At 35.3% G+C, this 25,407-nt stretch overlaps 1 pseudogene; it reads right to left on the bottom strand.

The window, feature by feature from the left end:
- The window catches only part of LOC118163310, an 84,866-nt pseudogene that overhangs the window by 27,212 nt on the left and 32,247 nt on the right, over positions 1 to 25,407 (bottom strand).

Genomic DNA, 25,407 nt, shown 5'->3' with positions numbered 1-25,407 from the left:
ATTTTTCCTACAGAAGTCATTAGATTCTTCTTTAAATCATTAAATGAAGGCAACAAGACAATAAATCCATTAATTTACAAGAAGGCTTTCTGATTTATCCATTCTCTCTTCTTGTTGTCACTGACTGGTAAGTCATAAACAATAAAGAGCACCCACCTCATTCTCCGAAATAGCTTTGAAATTTCAAGATTTACTAAACATAGAATGATTGTCTATTTAAATCTTCAGTAATTTTACCATACCGCCCAAGCACCATAAATCACTAGTGACATTGGCTAACAAGGGCTTAAGAGTTGGAACATGCAGTGTAATAAATTCCTAGACAGTTAAAAATCACTGTAATTTTATTCTAATGCATTATAGATTGCCTGTAATGTCATCCTGGCCGGGGTGACCCATTTCTAATTTTGAACAGCTGTTCAGCTCGGGAGTTAGTTAATGATTAAATATAAATTGCCTGATTTATTAGTCTGAATGGTTGAGCTTCCAGGTCAATGCTATATAGACAAAATCATCAGTCTTGATGCTTTTCAGAAGTTAACTGTCTCCTGTTCTAGTCAAAAAGAATTTATTCTCAGCAGAAAATATGTGACATTCTCAATTAATCCTTTTAAATATTTTTCCCCTTAACTTACACAATAAGATTGCTAATAAAAACTCATCTTGGAGAAAAACTTTAAACCATGCATAACCATTCAAAACCCAAGACTTAGAGACTACCTATAGGCAAGAGCCATAGACTTCCAAAGGCTTTGAGGGTCTGCAGGGTCAGGCCAACAGTGACCAATTAAGGCATCTTGAGACAAACAGAAATTCTCATATGCAGAAAACATCACTGACTTCACTGTTTTTTCTACCAAAACAAAGATTATTCACATGCTTTAAATTTCTAACTATACTCATTTTAGAATTAGGTATAAAAAATGGATGTCTTTTTATTATTATTTATTGTTGATATTATTATTAGTTCTATAATCTTAAAATGCTTTTCTTCCAAACTGATTTAATCTTTTTAATTGCTAAATTCTGCTGAGAGACTTGCAGAAACAAAAATATGTTTTCTAAGATCACAGAAAGAAAAGTCACAGGAAACTTATGAAATCCAAGTTAAAACATTAAAGAAAAAAAATATTCAGACTGCTGTGGAAACTCATGTAGTAGTGTAATTATTCTTTGTTATTTTAATTTAGCGTTATTTATATTTATTCATCAAAAAAAAGTATTGTTAAAATTCTAGATGATGAATCAAGACAGCATGATTTCTGTAAAGACTTTGGAGAGGATGCACAGCAATACTGTGGCTGACTTGAATGGTTAGTGACCATTAAATAGGCATGTGTTAACTTTAATGATGTTTGTCTACAAATAAAGGTAATAACCACATTGAAATATGCATAATTTTAACACAAATGCATTTCTTTCTTATTTAAAAATGGTTTCTGCAAAAGGGAAAAAACAAAAGCAAACAGCAAATATGTGATTGGTGCCTTGCACTTATTTACAATCTAAAGTGCAGTGGGGGCAGACACAGGGCAACTCCATCCTGACCTAGAGGATTATTCAGTCTTTCTGCTCATTAACTAGAGGCTGCCCAGGCTGTCACAATGTGTTGTCAGTTGTATATAAATGTGGTGACTTAGTTATCGAGATTTCTGCTTAGCAATATCGCCAATATCAGCCATTCACTGATACCTGTGGTTTTTGGTTTTTGTTTTTAATAGGAAATGCAGAGTAGTATTTCTCAGGTGTGGTGCAGCACATTTTACTCCTCAGAATTTTATTTTTATTTAGTTTTATTTTATTTTTTCATTCCATTTAAATTATTTCTAATGAGGGTCATCTTGTCGCCTGTCACCCCAGATTTTTTTCCATACACTATCCCTAAAATTTAACTTCATGTTTAACAAAACACTTCAGGTATTTCAAAACTCACGCTATCTAGAACATTCAGGAAATCTTCTTACCTCAAGGCCCTTGACCAACACTTTGGTCAGCTCAATAGTTTTGGTTGACATCATCTTGATATCGGACTTTCTCTGCAACTGCTTTCTCAAATGATGAAGCTGTGAGTTTACACAGATTGCCACCCAGGATCTATGTTGAAAAAAGATGGGTAAAGTGTTATAGCTTAAGGTTGCTTTTTGTTTTTTGTTGTTTTGTTTTTGTTTTAAATAACATATGAATGACAATACTAGTAGATAGCACCTTTAAGTCTGAAGGATACAAACTTCTGAGGAAAGTTTTATTTCACTCTGTTCTTTCTACAACTGCTGGCACAAAATTACTAACAACAATGGAGAACAAAACCATCATTAGAATCCATTATCAAATATTTATTTAAATAGTGTAGATTAGGTGCTTGGATATGATTTTAAGAGGGGATATATATCTGCTTGATGACAATGACCTGTATTATTGTAGAATCTGGAGATCTCAGACAGAACTGCAAGTTTATTGTGCGAGATATAGTACAAGTATCCTAGGACATTGTAACTATGTCCTGCACATTCTGGGTCATTTAAAATTGTACCAGAGATTAAAAAAAAATAAAAATTAAAAAAAAAAATGCAAGAAGAGACTTTTTTTTTTTTTTTTTTTTTTTAATATGGGGTCTGATGGCATAAGAAAGTCCAACAATTGGCTATTGGGCAGACAGGATGCTACTAGTGGTAGACATCTTGCATGCTGATCCACACTTGAACCATGATGGCCTTAAGCACTCTACTCAGAAGACAGCAACGTGCCGTCACTGCTTTCAGAGATTTCCTACCGAATGCACCTCAACTCAGCATCAGCCACAGCTGCCACATGACTAGTTTTTTACCGAGTTACAGCATTTTATCCAAATTTGTTTAACCGAGCATATAGGATAACATGGTATTTTTAGATAAAACATTTAATACACATATATTTTTCTGTTAGTGCCTATGTAACTATGTCAAAAGACACTTGGAACAGCAACCATATCTTTTTATTCTTGGTGAAGTTTCAACAACCTGTCCACCTGAAGAAGTCTAAGAAATATGGTAATAATCAGTCAAGAGTAGCCAACAGGAGAGGGGAAAAAATGCAAGTTTCTTCTGGTTGTAAAAAATAAAAACTCCAAACTATTACTTTTTTTTTTCATAAAAAGAACAAAAGGAAATGCACTCCCACTGTATTTATTTGTTTTCCTGTCATCTGAAAATAAACATTTCAATTCTTTCCTACTCAGGATTAAAAAGAGACTCCTTTCCAGCTCAGCAAACAGCTTTGATTCTCTAGAGGAACTACAGACTAAGGATTGTAATTTCCACTTTAGAAGAAAAAAATTCTCATCTCAGGTTTAATGGAAGAATAGCAACCAGAGCAACGAGTGCATAGCTTCACAAAGCTTTCCCACAGCTTTCTATTTTATTTTATTTTATTTTATTTTATTTTATTTTATTTTATTTTATTTTATTTTATTTTATTTTATTATTTTATTTTATTTTATTTTATTTTATTTTTATTTTATTTTATTTTATTTTATTTTATTTTTTAACACAGGGACTATTATCTACAGCATTCCAAGTTTGCCTGCCCAACATAGACCTGACCAGTTAAGATACACTCATCCAAACTCCAGGCTCAGGTAGTAAACAGAAGGATAAATGGCAAGAATCTTCTGCAGTGAGCAAACAGCAAGGTCTGTTAGATTTGTTTTGGTATATAATAATCTCATATATGAGAGCACTTTCTACATCATGACTTCTGGATAGGCAAGGTGTTACAACAAAACACACCATTCCTGTTTGTCAGTATTTCATAGGATGTAACATAAATAAAATTTAAGGGTAACCACAGCAGGATTATGTGTTGCATTTTATACCCCAGTAATCTTTGGGATAATTCACATTTTAAAACCAGTTGTTTCTAAGAAAGTTATTGCTGGGAACTATGCTCTCCAACTCAGAGCAGAGAGCCATTACTCTCCATACTGATCCTGCTTGGATTGTGCCCTTGCTTGCACAATTCTTTTCAGGCACAGAGCATTTCACCATATTCATGTGTCCACACATAAAAATAGTGCTAGTTAAGTACAAATTACACAATCTTTCTGCAAAAGGGTTAACTTGGCCAAATGTTTTTAGCTTTAACTCTAATAAGCATACTACTTCACCTTCTCTTTTATTTTTGCGTGCAAGTCATACTTACTATATGTGAATGTAAAATCATAATTTTCACAAACATTTTTGTAGATAACTGCAGTCTCTAAAAATGGAAATCTGATTTCATTTCACTCAAAATGCTTTCAAACTAACTGTTTATGAAAAAAAAAAAATCTTTTTTATTTCCTAACCTGTTTTTCTTTCCATTTAGTGTAAATGCATACCAATTGTTCAACGGGATGGACAAACATATGTGTTTGCATGTTTAAGTTTTAATATACAATTAAGGATGTGTAGGCATCACCATCATCCCCAGAGTTATTTTCAGTCATCTTTAAAACATTCAAAATATTTTTTAAAAAACATACTGTATACTTGTTTGTATATATTTGACATTAAAAAAAAAAAGTGACAATATTTATTACAATATTGCCCAAGTCTGATAAGAATTAAATTTGTCATTTAAAGATATATTCTGGAAGCCATGAAAAGTGAAAGGAGGTTAGTTTACTGTGCTATCTAGGCTGAAGATGTATTATTGATTACTAACAGCTGCACCAATTATCATTACTAAAAATTGTTCCCCTCAAAAACTTCCATATGAAAAATACGTATAACTCCTCTCTCTCCCTGCTAGAAGAAAGAAGCTGAGTTATGAGTCAGGGAGCACACCACATCCATGAATGCAGGAACAGATATCACTAACAACTGATACTCTGCCTTCAAAGTCTATTCTTTAGAAAACTGGAGAGAGAAAGATGGGAAAGAGACAGGCAAATAAATGACAAGAAAGAAAAGGGCAAGGAATGAACCAAAGGATAGGGGGCAACTGAACATATGGATTGATGTCTGGATACTGATAAGAAAAACTTTAATGCCACTTTAATGTGATGAATTGAAAGAGACAAGATAGAAGAGTAACTGGTTCATCACTCTTACTGAATTTGTTTAGCTTCAGAACAAAATCTATCTCTTTGCTGTACTGCATGATTTGATGCAGATGCAAACGGATTTACACTGGTGGAGTACCTTCTTCCTGTGAGCTCTGCATACTGGCCTTGTACAAGCTTAAAAGAAATTCAGATCCTCAGAGGACAGCCGATAGGGCAGCACAGCATATCTGCTTTTGAAGAAGAAGTAGTGTTAAGATGAAAAGTTCCTGCAAATCAGATTCAGCGAGCAGGCAGCTCAGATAGAGAGAAATATATAAGAATGTCTGCACAGCACTTGTGACCTTCCTTCAGCTTTAGAGGACTTTTTGTTTTTACAGGCTATAGACGCATGCAAGTGAAGTAAGGAACAGGAGCTTTCTAGAGGCTAATGGTGTACATATGGTTATCAGCAGCTAAGGTAAACAAAATCTAGGCACTGAGAAATGCCTGCATTGTACATTGTTTTCCAGAATAAATACAAGTTTGCCTTCCTTGTATGCTCATTTCACAGACTCCCTTTTGCAGTGAGTTAAAATGCCTGATATGAGCCACTTGGAACTGTTTGCATAGGACAGAGGTGCATATTACAAAATATTGAATGAAGCAGATCAAGAAGTTACCACAGTTAGAAAAATGGAGCTGATGAAAGTTTGCTAGATGTAAGGCTCTCTGGGAAAGTGGAAGACATTCGTGAATATTTATACAGCATGCTAACTCTAAAAATGGAAACCAGTAGAAAGGCAATGTTTCATTCTAAACTTGTATCATTTCATCAGCTAATCATGCTTAATGCTGCTGCTATACATAACAGACCTCACCATGGGAAACTATATTGAACTTCATCTCCTTTATCTTTGGGATTAATACAGGTTTCCAGCTGAGGAACTCAAGTTAATTTTAAATGTAAGGCTGGACACTGAAGTTCCTAAATCACATATAGAATCATTTAGTAGGGATAAAAAACTGCAGACTAAATTATTATTTGTTGATTATGTTTTCTGCATATTTAGATGAAGAAAAAAAAAAAAAAAAAACAAAAAAAAACAAAAAAAACTGAAAGCTACATGGAGGTTCTATGAAATGCCAGCTGTAACTATGGTTAAAACCAAACCAAGAATATTGTTGGATTTCATGGAATTAATGAATGTGAATTCTGTTAAAAAGCAGAACTGAAAAGGCAGGAAAGGACCCTGCTCTGTACCTACCAATCTGCAGGGTTCAATCCACCTATTGAACTTTATTAATGTTTCAGCCTGTCATTATTCTCAATCCTCCAGGTAGAAAACTGGGCACTAAAGACCAGATGTCAGTGGAAATGCATCTGTCAGACATACAATTTTATTTTTTTATAGTTGAAACTTCTTGGATTAATATTTTGTAAAGTGGGTGACAGCCCCAGCTTCTTATAATTCCAGATATTTAAACTTCCTGTTAAGATTTCTAGTTTTTGTAAAGTTCTGTTGCATGCTAATTTACAACTTTTTTTTCATCTATTTGCCAGTCCTGGGAAAAAAAAAAAAAAAAAAAAAGGCTTTTACACACATCTTCATGATATGCACTGTGCTTTTATAGCCACTTTGCTCATTGCCAGAACTGGCACACAGCTATCAGATAGGGCATAATTTAAACATGTAATTAAAACTAAGTTACTCCAATCACTTTCAAGTCTTTTCTTTAAATGACATTTTATATCCTCTCAAGGAACAAGAAATTACACTCTTTCCTTTTTATGAGTAAAATAGATATATAAGTCATCATTAGTCCAAGTACACATAAGATTATGCATGGTATACCCTATTTGGATACAGAATATGTATAGGTAAGTAGTTTGTGGAAATAAGCAACTTCAATCACTACTTCAATCAGTACAGAGAGCGGCATGACAAACAAGATGAGAACCCTATTGCCAGCTGGAATATTTGCAATACATTTGAATGATCATTTTGCATTGGTCTGTGCAAAGAATTGTGCTCTAATTAAGATTTTGAAGTAAAATATTTGGAGATTGCATGGGAAAATATTAAAAAATGGAGGATGTACATTTTTCTTGAGAGCTGAGATACAACATGTGGACTGTGAGAAGCAAACAGAATTTTCCAATAGGAATAATATGCCTTCAAACCAAAATTTTACCAATATAGTAGTAACAGTAGTTAAATGGTAGATTAAAATCTGAATTGTGGAAATATATATATATATATATATAAGTTCCTTCACATATAAAATTGAATCCCATTTTTCTATCTTCATATTTCTGGACTCAGTCACAAGGCAAGTTTCTCTGAGTAAAATGTGTGCAGTGTTTTTTTACTATACCAAAACACCATTCTCTTACCTTTCTGTCTTGTTACAAATACATTTTAGCACACATTATTTACAAACTGCATAGACAAATATTTGTTTTTTATTATTTTATGGAAACTCAACTTTTTTATTATTAGATATAAATATTATTAGATGAACATCTGGAGGTTAGTGAACTATAGTTCCAGCTCAAACCAAGCCTTCAAACTTGCATCTGGTTGCACTTGACTTACATGATTTCAACCCCATTGATTGATGAGGTTAAAAACATCCAAGAATAATGAATAAACAATAATCATATGTATTCACAAACAGCTCATTTTTTTCCTTCCAATATACACTATTTTACATTTATCAACAGTGAATTTCACCAGCTCAGGCAGAAAATGATAGGACAAGGTGGAATGTTTTTAAACAAAAAGAAGAGAGATTTAGATTAGAAGTTAGGAGGAAATTCTTCATTCATAGGGTGGTGAGGCACTGGAACAGGTTGCCCAGAGAAGCTGTGGATGCCCCATCCCTGTAGGTGTTCAATGGCAGCTTGGATGGGGCACTAGGCAACCCGGTCTAGTTTGTGGCATGGCAGGGGGGTTAGAACTAGATGGTTTTCAAGGCCCCTTCCAATCCAAACCATTCTATTACTCCATAGTACTCTCCATTCAAAAGCCTTGTCAGATCAGGAGCTCATACTGTTATGAGTAATATCTACTGGAGAATCACAAGTTATATGCTCCCTAAAAATGTTCATCAAGTTCATCAGTTATTCTATGAATCAGTTATAAAAATAATACTTTTAACTGGAACCTTCCGCGTGTAAAAGAAAACCTGTCTGAACTTGCACTATGGGTTGTATAAAGTAGTTAAGAAAAATACTCTTATTAAATGATAATGTGACAACTGCTAGCCTAACACAGGAAACAGATAACTGCAGAGGGAACTGCAGCTTTGTCTGTGGTTCAGAATTCTTCCCAGCAGGAACTCAGCACAGCTAAGAAAAAAACTGCTACTAACCATCTCCAGAAAAATTTACGAAGAGATGAAAGGAGAAGTAAATAAATATGGAAAGACAGGACTAGACTCTAAGTTGGAAGCTTACTGAACAGCAAGATACCTTAAATAAGAGAAGGTGCTTTGAGATACTGCCAGGCAAGGAACAGAGATATACTAATACTTTTCTCTGAGGGACATTTAAAAAATGTTTTAGGGGTGACTGCTGTGTATTAAAATTAACAACAACAACAAAAAAAGAATAAATAAATAAAACAATTTAAAAAACAATTAAAATAATAATAATAATAATAAAACATTAAGGGCATTTTTTGTCCAAAAGTATTTACACTTAATGGACATACATTGGTATAGATGTGTGAAATAATAAAAATTATTTTTCAGTCAAGCTATTTTTTAGCGTAGATACAAGCTTCATTAGGGCAGATGCGCTTTGATCTGAATAGGCAACTCCAAGGTTACAAGGCTGTATAACATGAAGGCAAAATACATGTTGTACCAGAAGAGGAGGAGAAATGAATGCTACCTTTGCTTAACCATTCAATCTGCATCTCCTTCAGAACAAGAAAAACTGGGTACTATGATAGCAGGAGGAATAACAGGGAATTGTTGAAAGAAAGAATGAAACTTTTAGATTCAATTGCCCAAAGATTTCTAAGTGTTTCAGTAAAAGAAAATCCTACTAATTCTCTTAAATTGATACCTGAATAGAAAATAGTGAGAATAACCCTCACATTACAAAATTGTCCAGCCTTCATTTATTGCTTGATAGCTAAAGGTGTAAGATTTTGGATATAAATATTACAAAAAAAAAAAAAAAATTTTCTTCAGGCAAGTCAGAGTCTTTTAAAGCCAATTAATGCCATGTCTTTTGAATGATTTAAAGCCCTGTTTGCTAAGGCTAAAGGTAATTATCTGCAGTAGAGGAACTCCTTGCACCTACCATTTCTCAATATAGCACAAGGTGTCTTTGTCTATTTCAAGAGTGCTTTGTGTTGCATTTACTCCATTAAATGAATAATTAATAAATAACAACAAATAATCCCTCTGGAAAATTAAATGGATACTTGGCAATAAACCTAGTCTTCTTTCTATTCAGATAACAGATAAGACTTTAGAAGTCTATAGTCAAAGTTTCCACTTATGAGTGTGGAAATGTGTGTATGTGTATGGAGGTGGTGCAATAAATCAGAGGAGATTTGATGACATTTTAATATGGTTAATGACAAGCATAAACACAGATGAGCATGAGGTACCAAACCCCTTCTGGAAGTTATTCCTATAGTTCAATAGGTCCTAACTCATATATAACACTTGGCATATATACCTGGTAAAAATTATAGCCAACTAGTTATATCAATTCTCATTTTGGTTTATTAATCTATTGGGTATAATGTTCTTACATGGCTTTGAGGAAATTCAGTCAATTTCTTATGAACAATTTTATGTACTACTGCCAAAACCATTGAAAGTGTTTCAGTAGGTTTGCAGGAAAGAATAGTGACAATGTAAAAGTATCCTTAATACTGAATCTAGGGAGGAATAAAATCAATAAAAACCAACTAAATTAAACAACAACAACAACAAATCAATAAAATTAAATGGTTTCAAGATATTAGAGAAGAATGCTTATTAATAAAGCAGTACTTACAAGAAGCTTTTTCCTAATAACTTCTAGTTTTTCTGTAGCCACTGCAAACTGAGCATTTGCCTGGACCAATGCACAATGTTTCAATTCAACCTCGCATAAAGCTTGAGAAGGCATGCAATGTAAGTACATTAGACAAAAATTTGGTGTCACATTCATTATTAAAATTGCAAATAACTCCTGATGAAAGTCTTTCACATAATCCTGCTAGTCTCTTATTACATATACTTGCTTTAGAGTCATCCTTCTACACATTAGTGAAGCATGCAGAGATTTCTTTCAATATTTACCTAAAGACTATAGGAGGTTTAATTATAGTTTATATAAGGATATCTTAAGCAGAACTGAGTACATCCCTCACGTGGGTCTACTCTCAAGCTAAAACAGATTTATATACAACACTTTCATGGATTTAGAATACGATGGAAGTCAGGCATTAAGTTTAAGTAGACTTCTAAATTGATTAGCTGCTTACTATTTTGTAATTATATGATATCATGATGTATAATACATGCTAGCATACGAAGTATGTATATGCTATCAAACTAGGATGAATGGAGGAATCCTGCTACCAGGTGCTCGAGGGAATCAATGCTGATGAACTCCATGTCTTACATTCCGGACAACCAGACTCAGATGGACATTATCAAGTGAAACATACATCTGGAGATGAGTATTTCCCAACTGTTGTGTCATAATGACAATTGAAAAGACCTGGACAGCCACACATCTTTTACAGCCTTCTACAAGAAATAAACACATGCATACATGCTGTTAAGCATTGAATACCTCCCTGTCTAGATGTGGTTGCTGTTGCATTCTCCCTAGAACACTAAATTTATCTTACTAAGATAATAAAGACCTTCAAAAAGAGAAATTCTCCCATCAGTGCTGGTAAAGAAAGGAACTGACAATATATATCTCATTGAATTTTACTACATTAATAACCCATGCACAGAGAGCAGCTGCTGCAAAGGAATTTATATGAAGGTATTTGGGTTGAAATCTGAATCTTTCAAGAAATGTTATCATAGCTGGTTAAAGTTTGCAAGAAGTCATCAGCCTGAGAGAAGTTCCAGTACATTAATCCTTTTCCATTTCAGATAACCAGAAGCTATCTCCTACTTTCACCACAAACACAAAATTGGAATCCTGCACTAGGTTATTGTTTTGGAAATGCTATGCAAAGCAAAAATATAATTTCCCCAAAAAGCTGGATGTATTAACCCTCACAAACATATTTTATGATTTTTAACTCACTTTAGAACATTTTAGAGATGTGATAAATATCATAAAATTTTCTCCCTTTGATTTTTCATCTATTTTTCTTGTTAATAAATTACAATGGTTCTCAGGCTGGCTTAAGCTTGTCACCAAGCTCACATAAAAGAGGACAATGCAGGGTCAGATCTTAACCCCATAGACTCAAACTGTGAGAAAATAAAGATGCGATTTAGTCTCTTCATCTCTGGCTAATGTTTTTAACTATTTTTTCCCTCTCTCATCTCAGATGCTATGATGTCTCATTGATTGTTACCTTTCCTATAAAGACTTCTGCAGCTTTCCTGCTTTGGTTTTTGAACACTTCCCTTTATGTGCCAGTAAAATCATTACTGCAGCAATAACATTGGTGGGTTGATGAAGGCTTTCAATGCTGTAAAATTAACCTGAAAAAAAGAATATCTGAGATACAGGTGTAGGAGTGTGCAATGGCAATGTTGTTCTGCAGAAGCTTTCTGATTACCAGCAATTTGAAGACTATCACTAATTCTATTATGTGATGAAATACTCATGATCACAGCCCTTCCCTTGCTCTGCAGTCCTATGTGCAACTTGACAAGAAGGCTGATGCAAAGTGTAATACCATGTCAGGTACCTGTTCTTGCCCAGAGATGATGGAATTTTGATCATGCCGGGCAGCTTGACACTGGAATGACCTTTAAGCTTTGAACAGTGAGCAAATTGTTTTTGGACATCAAACTGTGCAATTTTTACCTTATTAAGCCTGTCCAAGGCTGCTGTAGCACCAACAAGAAGAGGTTCGGCTTGCATCTGGTCAGCCTCATATTTTTTCTGTTTCTGATATACTTATGCTTGGATTGCTCTGATCTATTGAAAAAATGATTCTTAAGATTTATATTCAAAACTAAGACAGTAAATCAAATTAGAGCTGCTGAAGCACTCACAGTTGCATTGCAATGTCTGTATATGCAAAGAGATTTTAAAATGGATTATTTTATTTTGTATGAAACAAACCAGACAAAGAACAATGACAAAAAAAACAAAAGACATCTACAAGTGACAGTTATGCAGGCTTGTGCCTGGCTCTAGACTCCATATGTTCTGCATTGTGAGAATGAACATTTTCTGTTTGTGCCACCATATGACAGAAGAGCTGGGGAGACGGAGGCTCAATTACTGCTGAGTTCTGTAGTACCAGGAATTCCATCAGACACTGTTTGTGTCAGTAAATCTCTAAGTTAGTTGACCCATGCAGCCGCTAAGAAGGGAAGCCTTCTGGGGATAAGGTGACGAAGAGCTGGAGATAGAGTCATGTGCTTGCAAATCAGCTATCTACAATCACGAGAAGTCAACAGGTTTCTGAACTACTATCACATTATATCTGCTGTTTCTACCAAAACAGTATTTTAACCTCTGGGTAGCTAGATCACATTTATTCTCATGGCTCCAGAGAGAAAAAATGGTATATGAAGTTCCTTTCTTCCCTGCTGCTCTGAATCATGAAGCATCTCTGCATGTTGCTCTGTCCTTGAGGACAATAGCATGAGATGGAAACCTGCTGACTCCCCCTTTTGTGGAGAAAACACAGACAGAGTATGAAAGAGAATATATAAACTAAGGAGGTAAGAAACAAAATAGCTTTGGATAGCTATACCTGAAACTGAATACCTGAAACTATTTTTATTGATATTTATTGACAACTGCCTGTGTCATCAAAGAATATTTATCTGGGTTCTTATAAGAATAGTATTCCCCATCATCCTTCACAGCTCAGTTTTGCAAACAGAAAAGCAAGAAACTATATCTGCGTTACCTGCTAAAAATGGTCTATATTGGAAATACTTATTTTTCAAATTCTCTTTTTCATAGGATGCTCTGATTCCAGCCTCTAAACTTTGCCTTATTCTTACATTTATATTAGATATACGTGTAGTTAACCTGACAAATGTTTCACCGTTGTACTGAAGAAAATATAGCACTTCAGCACAATTCTGGTAGTACTATCTAGATCAAAGCAGAAAGGAAGACAGCTCTCTCAAAGTCCAGTTTGGTGCTTGTAAGACTAAGCCTCCCAGTTTGGTTAACTAACTGCTGCTTTGCGTAGCCTTCATGGTAAGTAAAGACAACATGCTGTCATGCCAATGTCATCGGAGGACCAAGCGGCAGCTTTATATGATTTCTATTCATTTCAGTGAGATCATAATAAACATGCATTTTTTAAATGGGGACTGAATTAACACATTCATTGTGATGCCCAATTTTTTCCTTGCTTAGGACACTATGATACGAAATATTTTAAGTAATGCATTCTTTGCCATCATGATATATCTAAGGACATTAAACAGGTACTGCTGTGAGAAAGGTAATATATATTTACAAGACCAATTGACATATCCCGTTCCCCTCCCCACCCCACCCCAGATAAGCCTTTAACAGCTCTTGCTGAAAAATATATAGTATGAAGACTGTCCTTCTGGTAGATGTACCTGTAAACCTCAGTTTTCAATATGGAAGTTGATCACTGAAAACTAAAATAAGAATATCAAGCATGTCTATATAGATGTGAAATACCACCTTTTTACATAAATCATTTGGAAAAAGGACCCTGAAAACTTCTGAAGACATATCAGATAGTAAATGGTCCAGGTTTACAACAGAAACCTGGAGATCGCTGTGTGAGATACAAAAATTGAGGAGGACTCCTGGTCAGGACTCTATAAAACAGTGTGGGATGCAAAGGTGAGAGATTTAGTAATGAAGAATTGGAGACCAGGTAAGGTATTTGAAATAAAAAGGTGGGGAATATTAGGGCAGCATGTTACTTTTGAGTAGTTACCAAACACAGGGAGAACTCACCAGCTTATGCCATTTCAATAGGTAAGTTGAAAGCATTTAAAGGTCTATGTTGAAATGCAGCAGCTGGAGATAAGCAAGAGATGTATGGGAAAGTGAAGTGAAGATTTTTCAATAGATTTTCAGAACCGTAGCCATTTTTTCCTTCACTCCCCAATTTTTTTCCCCTCCAAAGGGTTCCCTTTTATTAAATCAGAAAATATCATGGATCCAATGGTAAATTCAGGTGATGCACTGTGGTTTTCCCTAACTAATTTGGGGAAAACTAGTTTGTTTTCCCTAACTAACTAATAAGTAACATTGACTACATTTTTTAGGCCTAGGTAAATGTATAAAAACAGCCTCCATCCTTTGGTAAATTTGATCTTTTCTTCTAATTCCTCAGTGCTGTATCTGAAACCATAGGCCTCATACAAGAAATGGAACAGAAGAAAAGGAAATACTTTGTATGAAAACAGTATTTTTAAAATTTCAGGTATGGAAATTAAGCAGATACCAATCTAAGCACATTTGTCAAAACTCTTCTTTTGGCTTTGCAGTGGCTTAGATCAGTGACTTTACATCAGTTAGTGTCAGTTTTAAGTGAAATCGGAGTGCTTTCACTTTCTGCACTGATTTAATTATCTGTTTAAAAGCTGATTATGATTCCATTGGTGCAAATCTATCTGGTAGATTAACCCTGAAGGGCATTCTGTATCATCTGCAGTTGCATATTTGGGAGATTAACGTGCACACTTCTAGGGATATGCTGCATAGGGCTGAAGTTCATCTTTATCCTTCTACCTCATGCTCATCTCACAGGCACATTTTATGTTAGGTCTTGTTTAAATAAAGTCTAATTACAGAGAAATAGGATATTACAATGATCACGATGTTAATATTTGGATCAAGCATTATGCATTGGTAGTAACAAGCCCCAGTAAGACTTTAATATACTTACAAACCTTGGCCATCCAATTATCATGGGAACTTTCCACGTATACATTTATTACGAGGGACACACACAGACATTATAGCCATGGAAACAAGAAAAAATTAAAATTTGCATTACGTTACAAATGTTACTAATAATGTGAAATCTTTTTCCTGTCTCTTATGAAAGAAAAGTGCTGAAGAGAAATGGTGTGCTTTTTAGGATGAAATTCCAAATGTTTATTGTTTTGCATCTTAGCCAAAACATATTTTTAAAATTAAATAGTGCATATACAGTTAGAGCTTTGGATCTGTTTATATGGTCTCTAACATGGTTTGACATCCATGTAATAGAAATCAGTTTAAAGGAAGAAGTTTAAAACTTAGCTAAGATACTCATTTGGTTAAAATCATTAAGGATCTAGTCAGATCTACAACTACTACACTTATATATTTTCCTTAAAGGAGGAAAAAGTAAAGAGGGTAGGTTGTAGTTAAGGCTTAGAAAAGTATTTCTCAAATCTACTTCCCCTCACAAAGAGATGAAGGAGTTTTTCATTTTTTCTTGAGAAGTTTAGTCCCCTTCACATCAATAATTTCAGCAGTATAGAGCTCTTAAATGATGGCTAAATTGTTAGGAAAGCTGGAAGCAGTGTGCCCCTTATGTGTGCCCTTAGCAATCAGACCATGAGTAGAGTGGATCAAACATACCATGTAAATAAAGAGTGTACTTCAGCTGAGGGAGTTAAATCAAAAATGCTGGTCAGTCTGGATTGATCTTGATTCCTAATCTACACAGTGATCTGCTTTTTTTTTTTTTTTTTTTTTTTTTTTTTTCCTCTGAAGGGGTAGGGCCCAATTTAAAAGGTAACGGCACATGCATCATCATCTGTAAATCTCTCTGGCTGGCATCATTCACAGCACACAAACAGCCTGAAAAATGACAGCAGCATTAATGCTCACTATTTTAAACCTCAGCAGCATGACGTTCGTAGTCAGACCCTTGTTGATTACTGTATGGATATGCAGCCCTACCATGTTTATGGGGTATCCAGACTGACCCCACTTTTCATGATTAGTCTGATCTAAAGTGACTTCCACTCTTCATCTTTTCTTAGGTAATGCTTAACTCTAAGACACTATCTCTAGGACATTTAGTAGCTTAAAAGTTGTAACACTCAACAAACAAACAAACAAAAAACAAACAAACAAACAAAAAAACTAAGCACCACCTTAATAAGCTTCAGTTTGAAACCTACAGAAAAGATAAACCAAGATAATTTTTAAAAGGGTGGTAGATTTAATCAATTATGAATATTCACATATTACTTAGCCAGAAGATGAATTTTCATTTGCTGATACACTTTTTTTTTTTGGTAACAAAAATTATGGGAGAAGATTAATATTTAGAAACCATCATCAACCTTATAAAATAGTTTTAGATTAATGTAGCACAAAATGACACTTCTGTTCCAATGGAAACATTTCAGAAGTGCAATAAAGCAATGAACATAGGAGTACAGTAATCATTAGTGTCATGTGCTGAACCTCGTCCCTGAAACAAAGTTGCCCAAAGGTGTGATTATCCCACAGTAATAACTCTGTGTTTCATCTAGTTGCTTAATGAAGTAATTTGAATTGTTAAGGGTGTTTTTTTTTTTTTTTTTTGATCATCCTAAATTCATCAGCAGCATATGGAACCAATACTGGAAAAGCATCACTGAAAAGTGGTTGGTAGGACATTGAGCTTTCTGATTCATTTTGTGCAAGCTTAATTAATTGCATTATTTAGACTTTAAATTTCACTGCAATTTTAAAACCCTATAGAATACATGGACCAGTGAAAGGCTGAAGTCCATAATTAACATAAACCCAAGAAACGTAAAGGTCTTGACACAGTCTTCATTTATATCAGTGGCAAAAATCACTTTTCTTTCAATAAGATTAGGATGATACATAAGGTCATTATTGAAAGCACTAAATAACACCTAACAACAAATTTTAAGGAAGCAAAACAGAAGAGAATGAAAGACAGTTTTAATTGCTCCCAGACAGCATAGTTTTCCCTGCTCACCAGCATCTCAAAACTATTTAAAAAGGTTTTGGCAACTTGAAGCTTCCGTAGCTCAAAATCAGGTGTTAAGTGCTATTGTGAGTCCTTTAAAATTTCCCCTTTGTAGTATTGATAAATGGCACAATGGACATTAGGTTTTATAGCAAAGTGACAGAGCTGAGTGAGCCATTCAGATTTTAACATAGAGGAACCTCAGTTCATAGTATTCAATACCACGATGCTTTATTTCAAAAATGGTGCCTTTTAAAGTAGATTAAAATTTTAGAATTGCGATGGGACATTTCTATCTATTTTGTGGTGAGTGCTAATAGACATAAACCTCTCTGTTTCCCATATGGAAGTTGATAACTAATGGTAGTAGGCTGAACTGAGAGGAAAAGGAGGAAGATTCAACACTGATGACACATACTATTAGAAATGCTATTATAAGCTTAAAATTCAAGGTTTGCACCTTGCAATATTGCAATGTACTGGAATGGACTTTTGTATCAATTGAGTTGTTCAATTCACCTAGAGCCTTAAAGCCTTTAGAAATCTGAAGTGCTCAGAGATGACTCTCTGACCTTTACTGTATTACAAATAGGTCTGATTCTCAAGATCCACATCCATTAAATGCTTGAATGAGCTCAGTATTTATTGTTCTTTCATCTCATTAAAACAGCTAAAAGGTTGGGAAAAGGCATAATGTAAAGAAAGGTCAAGTGGTAATCATGGTGTGAAATGCTGTTACATGTGTAAGTATAATAATTCTTTAGACTTTATGCTCCCTGGAGAGGAAGTTGTTCAAAACTGTTCACCTAAAAAGGTTTATTTTGTGCTAAATATAGCTCAACAGCACTAAATGGGGGAATTAGACTGACCTTTTGCTCCTCTGCATCAGCAATGGCCTTTTCTTGGCTCACTTTCTCAGTCTGAAACCCTATCTTAGCAATCAAAACTTCAGCATCTTGATTTCTCAGTTGCAGTTCTGCCTCTTCAGAAGCAAGTCTGGATTTTAGATCTTCTACCTACAGGGCAAAAGGTAATGCATTATTTGGGAGTGAGGGCCATTACGTATCACTCTTGAGAGATTCTATCAAATGTGCCCCAAAAAGCTGAAAATGAAAATAAGATCCAGGTACATTTCATGGGTCTTAGTACTGGAAGCGTCACCTTTTCTTCTTTTATCTCCGTATGACAGCTCCACATTTTAGCTCACACAGGATTTTGATGACTTGGAGAACTGAATAAGAACAGTCTAACTGCACCCACCAGGGACTCCACACCTCCCTCAGGGTGCTCAAATATCTGTCCAGTTGCTGTTTTTGTAAGCAGGTGCCTCAACTGTTCAACAAGACTCTGCTGCAGGACTGAGCAAAGGTACAAATGAAAAAGCAGGAGGACATTCTGAAAAATGCTTAGTAATCACTCTGAGCAGACAATTCCAGCAGAGGTTTGCTGAAAGGTTAAGACAGACTCAGAGACTGATTAACAAAGACTACTTGTTAGTTTGATGAAAGAACATCTTACCTTGCAGCCTACCAGGCTAGAAACCTGTATAAATATATCCAGTGTCACTGTCTTTCCACAAGTAATGCAAATGTTTTAAATACCTGTTTTTTAGTTTTTCCCTATATCTCCAAGCATTTTCTCTCACAGCTCTTCATGTTAAAAAGCTAAATCTTAATCAGAAGGGACTCTCATTGACCTGATCTGGACAGGGGTGATAAAGAAGACAAATATTAGAGGCCTTAAACTTTTGTCACACTGAAATTATTGAGCATTGTTCACCTTTGGTGGACTCCTGAATTCTATTACAAAACCTACAAAATGCATATTTCCAAAATTTGTCCATCTTGAAGTGAGGAGACAAAGCTGTAAAACTGAATTTGTCAAAACAGAAGACTGTAAAGATCCCAAACCTCTCCACTCACTTTATTTTTTTAATGATTTAACTTTATGTGTAGTTCTTTCTGAAAATCTAAACAGTGCTGCATTTGATATTCTCGTCCAGAGCTCCAGAGTACAGGGACAGAAATGCTTTAGTGTTTAGGTATCTGCCTAGATAGGAGCTGTGGCCCTGTCTGCTCACACAGCATTCTACACTTGAAGTTGTCAAATTACCATTCAGTCATCATCAAATTAGAATTCAGAGGAAAAAATGTTTTAAGAATTTACTTAAAATATCTTATTAAAAGTAGACTATAAAAGAGCAGTCATCCTTTTGCACTGACCATTTATTTTTGTAGAGCTTCAGCTTGAAACGTGAGAATAAAACAGTCATCTCCCATTGTTAACCGTGTTGCAGCAGTGCAAAGCTACAGTGCCATGCAAGGATGTAACCAAGCATTTCATTTGCAATCTTCATGTAAAACACAGACTTTCTGCTTGGAATAAAGACATTCCTTGACTATGGCTTGTCATGAGCAGCTGCACAAAAGACTAAGGAAAAGCTTGTGTGGTGAGAAAAGGCTTCAAAGGAGTCTCCACTTCCTTCTGTCTTTTGGAACAACAACTAGCCGCAAATGAGCCATAGGCAGAGCCAACACCACCCTCTACGCTCCTCCCATCTGTCCAGACTTTGTCCTTGCTCAAATAGAACCCTCCTTCCACAGCCAGCTAAAATGCTGAAACAGCTTCCATGTGAAGAAAAAAGTTTCCAAAATCATGTAATTTCAATGAAACATAATTATGCCATCAATTAATTGATCTAATTAAATAGTGCAGTTTCAACTTTGTTGTATTAGCAATAAAACCCAGATTTATAAAGAATGAAAGAAAAGGTTGTGACTTTTACAGATTACCCGAGAAACTGTTGCCTTCAGCTTCCGTATGCCATTCACTAAGTGCTCCATGTGCTCTGACATCCTCTCATGTTTTTTCTCCAGTAGGATCTTAAACAGTCCGATTTGTTCCAGGAAACTCACTGGAGTGGTTCAATTGTATCACCTCTTATTACGACTGCATTTGGCACTCGGCATCTTCACATTGGTGCAGGCATAAACCATGAAATCCCAGATGGCATTCTGGATGAGTGGCTGCACATACCCAAGGAACAAGACCAAATGAAATACAGGAGCAAAGAAATGTTTCAAAAATGTCAGAAAAGGTTATGTTAAAGATGGCTCATTTACAAAAACATTCAACAGAGTCTACCCAAAACATAATTATGTCACCATGTAAAAACTATTAAAACCTAAGTGACTCTCCTCACAACTATTTTTTTTTTTTTCCATATAAATTAGTTAATTCTGTGCTGGCATTCATAAAGTTTTCAGATCCATAGGAGCTAAGTGCTTCATCACACTTCCATTTTCTGCATAAATAGCCCTAAAAGCTAAAACCAGAGATTATGTCAGTCTCTATGCTGCCATATGTAGAATTAAAACTGTATTAATTTTCCATTTCACCTCTGAAAATCCTGCCTAAAAAAAAACCTGTATAGGTTAAAAAAAATAAATGCAATTGTTGCTGTAATCACACTGATCTCTACATTCCTTGTATATCATCAAATTCCCATTCGGAGGGAAATGGAATTTTTTACGTCATCATCTTTGGATTGAACAGAAATGGACTTGGTGTTTTTCCCTTCCCCAGATGCTACCCATGCATCAGTCCAAGAAGAATGCCTCCAGCTGAGAACAGAACCTGGCAGCACCATGCAGAAAGGCCTAAGAGCAGCCCCATGGGAGTGGAGGGGAGCACGGGTTGGGAAGCTTGGTCAGCTCCAGGGGCTGCGTTGGATACACCACTCAGAATCACGTGAGCTTTCCTTCTCATTGCGGGAAGAAAATGCAACAGTGGGATTGGAAAACTCTTTTCATAGACTATATGATAATCAAAATAAGTTACATGTATTTAAAATGGCTCCAGGTGGTCATTTAGATGCATGCTCCTGAGCAAAATGCAGAGGTAAAATCCCTGTCTTAATTCATTTCACACAGCAAGAAGGGGAAGGCAGGGCTGAGAGCTGGTTCCAGGGCTAAAGCTCAAAGGTTCTTTTCCTAAATTGTCTGAAAACTAAACTAGAAAATACAAGATGCTATTACATTGCTTTGAATTTCAGTATATTTTCCTTGGATAAAGGTGTAGTAAGAAACACCCCAAATTATTTTTTGTTTGTTTTAAAGGATTCTAGCTACTTATACTATTAGAATATATCCATTTACATGTCTAAACAGGAATACTGTATGCGAAATGAACAGAGAAATATTAAGAAAGCCTATTTAACTCCATCATTGTAACTAACTTTCATTTTGTCCTCTATGACTTCTAGCATACTTAACTTTATAATTTGTGGAGTCACATCTCCCTCATTTTAATGATTATTTATTGCATTCTGTACAAGATGAACCCAGTTCAATTAATCAAGGGAAGCCTAAAAATCAATTAATATGAATTAAATGAGCTACACCAACTCTTAGGAAAGTCACACATAATTTACCAAACCATTGTCAATAATGCTTAGAGAACTTTGGGAAAATTGCTCATGAGTAGTTGTTGATGCAGTTAAATGTTTTAAGCCTACATCATTAATATTACAATCAGGCTGGTGTAGAAAGGCTTGCCATTTTTCTCAGTAAGAAACCTCGCTATTTTCTTTTGACTTTAAAAGGCTAGTTTGAAAGAATATGTATTTCACCTGTGATTACTACAACAGAAATTAAAGTAAGGACTAAATAAAGAATGATCGGCATTTGGGGAAAGCAGAAATAATTGCTTTACAAGTTAAAAAAATAGTTTAAACAAAGCCAGCTTAAATTCATCTAATACCACACACACCTCCAAAAAAAAGCTGTTTCTAAAAGCAAGGCTGGTTAGTAGGAATGGACATTTTATGCAGTTTTGACCAGCACTTGGCTTCACACTTAAATCTCTTACAGCCTTTTTCTCCTTTCCCCATTGTTGATGATATGCACACCCTGCCATACAGATCTTCCTAAGAGAGACAACCTTCTCACACATGATCCTTATGAGAGGTCTCTACTCAGCAACCCTGAAAAGCCCTCTAACAACAGTTTCATTTGTAAATCGTCGAAGGAAGAAGTGGGTTTCGGTAGAGCTGGAAGTGGCCCGAGACAACTTGTCTCAATGGGGCAAAATAACTATTGTTGTCGAGCTTAACAAAATGGCACAGCATGGGAGACATGCCGAGCCAGAGAGCAGCTGGTTGTAATTCACACTGTTTTTCAGAAAACACTAATCGTTCCCGAACAGACCTCTTTGATGATTGGTCTTTCCTGCATTTCCAATTTGTCACTTTCTCTTATGATAAGGTCAGCAGTGACAGCACTTCCTGACATTAACAGCTGTGGCTTTTAAAAGGGTCATTGTGGAACTACTAATTGCAGTAATTTCATTAGCATAAATTATTTATTCTGCCATTCATTTATCTCCTTTTTTTTTTTTTTTTTTTTTTTTTTTCCCAATACTACATTGTATTTTTCAATATATGCCCATTCAGGGTTGTAGGCAAATGAAATTATTATTGCTAATTTAGTGTTATTACAAAAAAAAAAAAAATCAAAAAAAAAAAAAAAGAATTGATACAGTAACAAAATCTGATTTAACTGCGGTTCACTAGAAAGTATAATGTAGCTTGAAGCCAATAATGAAGAATAGACTGTTCTGAATCAAATTCAATAGTTCTCCAAACTACTGAGCAATAACACTATATAAAATCTGAAAGAAAATATAATGGCGATGCGTGTTCATTCATATGCAATCTCTCTATTCTGGGCCTTGCCTGACTGACTTTAAGCATGCAAAAGTGAAAAAAAGGAAGTTACTAGGAGAGCTTAGACAGGAGTTTTGCCTATGTCCTCCTTATTATTTTCCTAAAGATGTAAATCTGTCCTTAACAAATCAAATCGTGATAAATCAAGAAAGACCAGTGTCCCTGAACTTGTATGCATCCTGCAGGCCACTATAAAGACTGGGAGTAACACCAACCTGGCTTCGGAAGGATGAGAAAACTGGGAAGTATATGTGTGTATGAGGGAAAGTATAAAGGCAAGGAGAGAAGGGAAAAAGTTTTTTCAGACTCTTTCTCATACCACATGTCGTAAAACACTTCGGAGTATGACAAGGTAAGAACATAATTTATCCTTGGTATGCTTAACAGTGTGTGATGTTTAGTGCTAAGATGTGAAGAAGCAGCAGGCAAGACAGCTGCAGCAAAATATATATTCAGATCATATAGCAGAGATGTAGACTGAATTTATTTTAAAAGGGATTGATTAAATAATTATGGTTCTTTTATACTGTACTCAACGCTAATATGTGAAAGTAGCTGAATTTAAGGGAGACTGTCATGTTGAATATAGAGATGAAATATTTATGTTAAAATACTTGAGATCATGTTTTATACCAAATGAGGTATGTAAATTCATTAAGCTCGCTATAATATCAGTACACTGATATTTCAGTATCGCTGCAGTGTTCTTTGCTTGTGTTCTTTTTACATGTAAGTTCAGCAATTTGAGTACTGAAACAGAAGAGGGCTCATTTCCTTTCTTTTCTCCGAAGGAAACTAAAGACATCCAAATAAAATTTTTGATACTCTCCATTTCCCTCCAACCATCTCTGAACTGACTACCTCAACCCACAATCTGGCCAGTGTCCCGAGTGAAAAGTAGAGCATGGTATCTATGTTTTGGGAAGCTTTAGCTGGCACCAGAACTAGGTAGGATCACCACTTCTTTCTGTCCAGATACTTTCACACAAGGCAGACAGGACATTCTCACCATCCATCCTTCATAGTAGCTCACCATTTCCCTGCTGAGCTTAATCTATCGTTCCCCAGATAGATTGTATCTTCCAGAAAAGTACCTGGACTTGATTTGAAAATACAGAGATGGAGAATCCAAGACTTCCTTCCTAATTCTCACAGTCACCTTGGTTTTTTCCTGGTTTTCCATTAGCATTTAAACCCAGAAATTTTCCACACCCTCATCAAGTAGATAAAATGACATATTGTATAGAACTTTTATGAGGAAAAAAAAATCATTAGCTTAACTTCAAGATACCTTAATTAAAAATAATATGCAATATAATTATACAGTAACAAAAAAAAATCTAACAATTATTTTTTTTTCCTTTTTTTTTTTTTTTCTGTTTAATACTGAAACAGGATAATTAAGAGCTAAGTGTCAATTATGCCAAGATAATTACTGATCTTGCACTGCTCTTCATAATGGGCAGCACAGTTTCAGTATGTTTCAGGCACACGAGTTGTCGCTAACAATTTTTGTACTAGGAACAAAAAAAATTCCTGAGATATCTGAAATGGAGCAAGAGAAACTTTATCAACACAGAAGCACCAGGGCCCAGAAAAGGAGGCCATCTGCTATAAATCTCTGACAGACCAGGGATGGCAGTTTGCAGCCCATATTCCCTGTACTTTGGGGTGGTCCTTTGCCATCCTGCTCCTTTTACTCTGAAAGCCTAATACCTCTGCAATGCTCCTGAACCTGCTCCCTTTACTACCTGCCTTTATGTGACCATTCTCCCTTCACTTCCCATTTATTCATCCTCTATCTGCTGTACACCTCTCTCACCTTCCTAGTTCAGTTTTGATTCTCTTCTCCTTCAGTTGAACCCCCCTCCTCTTCTCTTATAGATATGTCATAGTGTCTCTTATTTCCACACCTCTTTATGACCTCTGTGCTCTGGGTTCACTTTTTCCATCACTTTCCAATTCTTCCTGTCTCCTCCTAATACTTTTTTACATTCTGCTGTATTTGTTGCCTTTCTGTTTGACTGTATGCGCTGGCATGACTCAGGCACCACATACTGCTTTACGTGTGTTGACAACACAGAAACCTTCACTCATGGGCAATACAGCATCACGTTGTTTTGTTACCTGCCATTTATTTCGCTTTATGGGATCTGAACAGGAAAGATATCTACTGGGAACAGTTAGCACCTATGTGCAAAAGAGACTCATAAATGGTTGCTGAGTTCAGTGGATTCTTTCCTAAATAACTGGAAAGGAATTATATAGGAACATAGTCCTTAACTATTAAAAAAAAAAAAAAAAAGTTTCAGTATTAAAAGCCTAAATTCTGATGACCAGATGTATTTTCAAAGGAGCAAAATATAAATAAGGATCAGAAAAAAAAAAAAAAAAAAAAAAGAAAAAAAAAGAAAGCAAATTTTTATTCCCCACCCCCCGGGGGTAAATGGGAATATGCAGGTTGGCAACACATTTAAAAAAAAAAAAAAAAAAAAAAAAAGCGCACCGGACAGCAAACAGTTCTTCTACTCACACTTCAAATTTTCTGTAAGCTGCTAAAATAAAAGCAGGAGGTGCTGGTGGAAAAC

Source organism: Oxyura jamaicensis, chromosome 2 (assembly GCF_011077185.1).
Source record: "Oxyura jamaicensis isolate SHBP4307 breed ruddy duck chromosome 2, BPBGC_Ojam_1.0, whole genome shotgun sequence".
NCBI classification, from domain to species: Eukaryota; Metazoa; Chordata; class Aves; order Anseriformes; family Anatidae; genus Oxyura; species Oxyura jamaicensis.
The sequence above is the reverse complement of the archived record's forward strand: the minus strand, read 5'-3'. Positions and strand labels throughout refer to the sequence as shown.